General features: G+C 39.8%; 1 protein-coding gene across 2 annotated transcripts in view; it reads left to right on the top strand.

The window, feature by feature from the left end:
- Positions 1 to 7,002: 7,002 nt before the first annotated feature.
- zbtb16a (zinc finger and BTB domain containing 16a) overlaps positions 7,003 to 7,479 on the top strand; it is a 218,610-nt gene continuing 218,133 nt past the window's right edge. The window contains exon 1 of one of the 2 annotated variants that reach the window (XM_047378740.1): positions 7,003 to 7,146. The gene's annotated coding sequence lies outside the window, so the exon portion shown is untranslated. Of the gene's footprint in view, positions 7,147 to 7,341; positions 7,451 to 7,479 lie in introns of those variants that run through there. The other variant, XM_047378742.1, reaches the window with a different exon arrangement.

Raw genomic sequence — 7,479 nt, 5'->3', positions numbered from 1 at the left:
GAAGCTATGAATAAGCTTCAATTTTACTTCTTGACAGAAATTAGCCTGTTCCCAGTTTTTAAGCTGGCACCAAAATGATTGATTTTTAATTAATCAAACATTCTAAACGTGTAAATAAGTAAAGAAACAAAACAATTAAACTAAGTTCCTTGACATTTCTTTAGATTCCCGGACAGATTCATCCAATCCAACTTTGAAAATGTATTTAATTGTATAAACGTTTCACAGGTTTTTACTGTAAAGCAAGGCAAAGAAACAACATGAATGAATCCAAGAAATAAAAAAATGTACTTTCAATTAAGAATAAGCAAGAAATAAAGTTCGGTCTGATAATGGTTTCTAAAAAACTCAGGAGGTAAATCTTTAAATAAAGAGCAACAAAGAGCATAAAATTTAAGCATGCTACATGAATGTGATCGTCATCATTTAAGAAATAAAATTGTGGGAAACTTCCTTAATGCAACAATATAACAAATGTAAAACAAAGACAACCTGAGCAATTAAAAGAAGACATTTTCGAACAAGGATTTCATTAATTAGGTGAAAAATAGGTATTTAAACCAACCTGGTCCTATGTGAAAAAGTAATCACCCCCTTATAAAACCATGAAATAGCTGCAATCAAACACTTTTTTTGGAAAACGGAGTTTAATTTTACTAGCCAAACCCAGACCTGATTACAGCTGGACCTGTCAAGTCATGAAATCCCTTAAATAGAACCGGTATGACAACATGAAGTAGGCTAAAAAGTCTCAAAAAGCTCCACATCATCCCCTGATATAAAAAATTCAAGAGTTACAAAATAATTTCTGAGCCTCTGGGACTTTTCAGGGAACCATAGTGGGAACCATATTCCACAAATCGAGAAAACATGTAACAGTGATTAACTTTCCCAGAAGTGGTTGAGCTACCAACAGTACTCCAAGAGCTCACTGACAACCCATCTAGTAGGATGTAAAGAACTCACAACAACATATTAAGCTGTGCAGGCCTCAGTGCCTCAGTTAAAGTCAGAGTTCATAACACAAAAAATATCTTCATGGGAGAGATCAAAGGCAGAAACGAACAAGAACACAAAGGTCCATTTCACACCAGCAAAAAACATCTTGAAAATGTCCAAGACTTTTGGGCAAATATTCTGTAGAGTGATGAGACAAAAGTGAAACTTTTTGGAAGGTGAGCCTTCCTCTACAACTGGAATAAGTGTGATGACCGGGGCTGTTTTGCTAATTCTGGACCTGAACAACTTGCTGTAATTGATGAAACCATGAATTCTGCTCTCTACACAAAAACACCAGCAGGTCTGGCCCTCAATGTTTCGTAGTGGCTAAATCAAAGTCTAGACTTCAGTCTGAGCGAGATGCTCTATTGTGATCATTATCAGGCAATGCTAGAAAACCCTAACCAGAACATCCTTGAAAACTATCCAAAGTACTCCAGCTAGTCTGCCTCTGAATGGCTCAAACAAATAAAGGTTTTGGAGCAGCCAGGTCAAAGAGCAAAGTTAAACCGGTTTGAGATGATATGGCCATTCCTGCTGGAAAACCCTGTAATTTACCAGAATCAAAACAATTCTGCAAAGCAGAGTGGGCCAAAGTTCCTGCACAGTTATGTTAAAGACTCATTACCAGTTATCACAAACACTTGTTGGCAGCTAGGTTGGAACAACCAGTTATAAGGTTTAGGGGGCAAGTTATTTTTCATATACTACTACCCAATTTATCCCATCCAAAACCGCAATCCCACAACAAGAATTTAAATCATTGTCTAATCTTCCTCCCTAATTAAGACTTGAACCCTCTATAAGTGGTAACTAAAGGAGGTTGGGGGGTAAAAACATTTCCGTGGTATCTGTTTTTATACATTTACAATGAGTATATTAAAAACATGTGTTAACGAATCTTTATTGAAAATTTCAGACACCCTTAAAATAGACAGTACCAACTCTGAACCTGCTGTTCCTGTAACCTCCCTCTGCTGTTAGTCAAATAAAGTGACCTCTGTGCTGACGCTACACAACTAGCTCAATACATTTTTAAATGTATTTACTCGTTGGTTTGCTTGTCCAAATTTATTACCTAGTGCAGAGTGTCATGTTAACCATTGTAACATTTTCTAAGGTAAAGGTTTAGCTAAGTAACGTTAGCCAGCAGCTTCTGTTGAAGTGAGCTAATGGTTTGTATCCTCTCATTTGCTAAATGAACGGCGGAGCTAAGAGCAACCAATTAGATGCTAACTTCAGAGTCGTGTTTCCGACCTGAAAGAGCAATAAATACATTATAGGACATAGTTTTAGGAACTGACCAGGATTTTGGTTTAACACTCCTAACTCCGTCACAAGCACAAGGACAAAACCTGCCTGCTCCAAAAATAGATTAATTGTTGTTTTGTGTTTTAGAAATTTCAGAAATGACATAAGATAAAGATAAACTGCAATTTTGTGAGCATCTGTTTTTCAATTAATTACTTAATTAAAAACTGATTTATTTAGAATGAAACTAATACTGCCAAATATCTGCACAGGACAGGACAAAAATCCTGAGTAAAGGATAAAAAAATCCAAAGAAATTGATTTTTCAGGACAAAAATAATTGTATAATGTTATCATAACTGTTATTGAATGTAAGCATCCCAAATTTGAGCAAAAGGACTAAATACTAAAGTACTTTATTTTACCATTTGATTGTCATAAACAGTCTTAGAGGCACACGAGAGCAAGTGCATTTCTGTTTAAGTCAAATATATAATCTGCTGAAACCTAAAAAAATATTAACAATCACTCTTTCAGTCTTTGCTGAGTTTCCTGTTTCCTTTTTTACTGTCCAAAGTCTCTGCCGGCCACTGAGTGATAGGACATACTGAGTGATCTGTTACAGACGCTGCGTGACCCCGGTCTTCCTTTAGAAAATCCACCACCCAGCCCCTGGCTTAAGCATCGCTTCTGTTGTATCAGCTTCATTCAGCAGAGTGTTGACGTGAGTCCAAGGAGCAAAGGGGACTGAATTCATCAATCTGTATGATGTGACCAGAAGAACAGGATCTCTGTGATTATATTTGGGTTGTATTGGCTAAAATGTTCTGTCCAGACTTTTTTAGGTTCTGTAACCAGTTCTTAAAGCCTTAAACAATATGTTTTGGGTGCTTTACAATGCTTGATGTCAAATCTAAACAAAAAATGAGAATCGGATACATGTGGGTACATCAATAGTAGATTTACTACAACGTGAGGCTACCTCATCTAATTGGATTTTGGGAACACAGAGCTCTACACAGAAAACTAAATAACATAGAAATCATTCCCCTACTTTCTAAATGCTGGAAACTTTGTGACTTTTATGAGCAAAGCTCACATGGATCCTTTAAATGAAGTATAACAAAAGAAATAAAAGAGAGGGAAATTAAACCGTAGCTAAAAGGTTTCCTCGAGTCAGCATTAAGGCAGAAACATTCATCAGGTTTATATCCCGAACAGCTCTAACATGTGCTCTTAGTAAAAAAAAAAAAAAAAATACTTTTAGGGGTTTTATCAGGCCAAACAATAATGAGGTATACCATCCATTGCATCACTGTTCATTTATCAACAGTTGAAAGAAAAAAGTGGAGAATTAAAGCACTCAGGGCTGGTAATGCACAGCAAAAATAATCCATACAAAAATAACTCAATAATCCTTTTGGCTATATTTTTAATAAAACAGGATAAAAAGTCTTATTAATTTGTTAAAACAGAAATTCTTCATATAGAGCTGGCAGATCTAAGAAGATGAAACTGTTGTCCACTTATCAGAATATTACTGGTCTGATCACTGCCCTTATGAGCCCATGTGTTAATGTGTCCTCGAACCACAAATTAGAACAAAATGTTAACCTGTACAAAATAGTGTTAATACCAAATAAATTTCCAGTTATCACAACAGTATTGTCTTCTGTAGACTGATCTGCGATATGGTGGGACCTGAGCACATATGGGTCACTATAACAATAAAAATAATTGCTACTTCCATCCAGTTTTCTGATTGAAACCCTTGTTGTTCCGATACATTACATTCTTATTCTTTAAAAAATGCACACAAACAGAAGAAGGTGGTTAGGGCATATACTTTGAGTCTTACAAACAGAATCTATATGTGCAGGAACAATGGTTTTCTAGTAGAGTAACAGACAAAACAGTGAAGCAGGACAACTTGCCTCTTGTTTAACCACAATTTTAATTTACACTTACTTGGGTTTTAACTTTGACACTTGTCAAATGGGCCTCAGAAAAGAGGTCAAACCAAGAGTGATTCATGGATCTTTATGATGACGGACCACTTCAGTAGGTAAATCATGCCTTGCCTGGGAGGAGTTGCTGTTAAGACTCAATGATCAAGCTTTTTGCTTATGTGACTCAGCCAGGCAGAGGCCAAAGAAGCACCAGGAGATACCCTACACATGGGGCCAAACACCTGGCAGGAGGAATATTGTGACTGGGTGCAGTGTGAGATAGGTGACAGGCGAGGGTAGGGGCCTGGACATGTTAATCACTGTTGTCATATTATGGTTTTGAGGACAGGGAAGGTCACCTAACTGGTGGGGAAGCAGAGCTTGTGAATGAGGTTGAGCAATACCAGGTAGTTGGACTTACCTCCATTCATATGTGAAGTGAGAGGTTTGCCTCTTTGTGGCTTCACGTTGCAAGGAAGAAGGCTCTGACTGTTTTCTATGCCTATGTGCCAAACATCAGCTCAGGTCTGCATGTCGGAGTCTCTGGTCAGTGTCCTAGAAGTAGGTCATTTGCAGTAATGTGGGAACTGCTCCTGTTCCTGCTCCTGTCTGTTGTGGTGAAGAAAGAGCTTAACCAAAACTTGAAAGCATCACTAATGGCCATTAGATATGAATTATGACCAAAATAATAAATACCTAGATACAAATGGCATAAATTAGCTTCCAGTTTAGGGTGGCTAGACTCAGCTTCAGAGACATGGTACAGAGCTATGTCATCCTGGGGAAGCTCAGAGGGGCTCCTCTGTCCTCTTGCATCAAAGAACTCAGTTGAATTGGTTGGCCATTTAAACCGGATGTTTCCGTGTTGCCTCACTTTGGAGGTTTTCCAGGCACATCCTACTGGGAGGACACATGTGGGGTCAACCTAGAACGTGCCAGTGTCCCTCTTGGCTGGGAAGTGCATTGGTATCCCCTAGAAAATATGTGTCAAACTCAGGCCCATGTAATTACATTTGGCTCTCCTCTGTTGTTCGTTAGCCAACTCATGCTCCAACCAGTCACATCAGGCCACCCCAACTGGCCAAATGAAAGGTGTAAAACAGAAGTTTTCTAGACCTGTGGGAGGCACAATATCTGTTCACAAAGCTAAAGCACTGATGGGTTTGCCTTGTGTGTGGAGCCAGCATAGCTGTAAAAGAATAATATAGCATTTTCTCAATAAATATTAAGGCCAATATTAAGGCTCATGAAAACCTGGGATGTAAACATAAAAAAATCTTAACACATATTGCTCTGTTCTCTCAAACCCCCAGTCGGTCGTGGCAGATGGCCGCTCACACTGAGCCTGGTTCTGCTGGAGGTTTCTTCCTGTTAAAAGGGAGTTTTTCTTCACTGTCGCTACATGCATGCTCAGTATGAGGGATTGCTGCAAAGTCAACGCCAGTGACTGTCCACTGTCTCTACATGCTCATCCAGGAGGAGTGAATGCTGCAAGTCACTGACTGGATGGAATCTGCTGGGTTTCCTTAGACAGAAAAACTTTTTATCCAATTTGAATAAAAAGCTAACTCCGACTGCACTGTTCAATGGTTAGGATTAATTGGAATGTATGAACCTGACTGTTGTGAAGTGCCTTGAGACAACATGTGTTGTGAATTGGCGCTATATAAATAAAACTGAATTGAATTGAAATTGATATCACCTTTTATTTCAAGCTAAGGTTCACAAAATGATAAATATTCAGTCTGAGTAGACAAATAGTTTTTGCAGCTTTGTTTCATGTCTTATGCTGAAACCAGGCTGATTATGCAAAATGCTTTTTTATCCAAAAGTGGCAAAAGCTTTCCACTCATTGTTCAATTTTAAATATGTGCTAATGGAACGGGAAAAAACCCCGACCTGAAACAGTTTTATTGACTTTTCTTGCAACTTTGTTAACATTTTACTAAAGAAATTCAGTTATTAAAAGCCTTGTGGATAAGAGAAAATTATTACGGATGTGATTTCAGGTCTGGAAAGGGAGAATTCAGGGATGATGGGAGGAGCCAGGCAAAATCAGTTCAATTCAATTCAATTCACCAAGTTTGTGACACACACAACAAATTTCACCTTGGTTCTTTTTTGCACCCAACGAAGATGTTTCAGAAATACATATATGAGAAGGAAAAACGTGTTTTGTAAATACGTACATATAAACAGTGTTTTATTAAAGAGAAAAACATGGTTGAATTAGTCCAAGTACGCATGATATCGATGTCAGCACTCTAAATGAGTCGGAACAGTTTGTGTCCAGGATGTGTGGGGTCTACAGAGATGTTAGCTGCCCTTTTCCTGACCCTAGACCTGTAAAGGTCCTGGATGGAGGGAAGGTCAGCCCTGATGATCTTCTGTGCAGACCTGATTGTTCGTTGTTTTATTGCTCTATACATCACTTCATAAGAGGGCTTTTCATCAATCACAGTATTATTATTATTATGCTTGAATTAATATTATTATTATTATTATAAGATATTCCTTCAAGCGTTGCAATTTTCTGATTACCCCACAGGGCCGCATTACCTCTGGATGCGCCCCTGGCTGCATAGAGCTTGAGTACAGCTGTGGGATAATGTACTTGTGTTCAAACAGCTGGAGAGGGGGCAGTGTCGGACACCTTTCATTTCCAACACTGTAAGGCAGCAGCTTGACATGAGACAGCCCCCTAGGTGTCTCACTTTCTCAGCGTTTGGACAGAGCGGAGCACAGAGCCCGGCCCCGGCTGCCTGCCTGCCTGCTGCTGCTGCTCGTCTGGCTGACTGGCTGCACTGACGTCAGCACCGTGTTGATTTGCTGAGGCGAGAGAAGAAAGGAGTTAGTGCGTGTTGAGAGAGCGGGTACTGCGAACTGCCTTACTATGCTGTAGCCCCAACCCCCTGTGCACTTCACGGAGTCAAAACGTGCAACTTAGGTGAGTACCAACCCGGGCTAAACGCAGCTGCAGTTTCCCGGCGACAAGTGCCAGACCCGCTTCTCTGCATGCGTGTCCCACTGTTTTTTCCGCGTACTTTCGTTCATCATATGGGATGTTTTTATGCATTTTTGCAGCGCTCTCTGCTCGCTGCGCTTGTCCTCGCTCAACCTTTCCGCTGAAGTTGCCAGCGGACGCCACTCCGGCTCAGTCAAGTTGGAGAGTTCTGGCTGGGAGCAAGTGTGTACCTGATAGCGCTGCAAGGAGTGGAAGTTTGCATTAAGCCTGTTGTAGAGATGTAAAGGTGCGCCCCCTCCACCCACCTACCCCCAG

The sequence above is a fragment of the Girardinichthys multiradiatus genome, chromosome 11 (assembly GCF_021462225.1).
Source record: "Girardinichthys multiradiatus isolate DD_20200921_A chromosome 11, DD_fGirMul_XY1, whole genome shotgun sequence".
NCBI lineage: Eukaryota > Metazoa > Chordata > Actinopteri > Cyprinodontiformes > Goodeidae > Girardinichthys > Girardinichthys multiradiatus.
The sequence above is the reverse complement of the archived record's forward strand: the minus strand, read 5'-3'. Positions and strand labels throughout refer to the sequence as shown.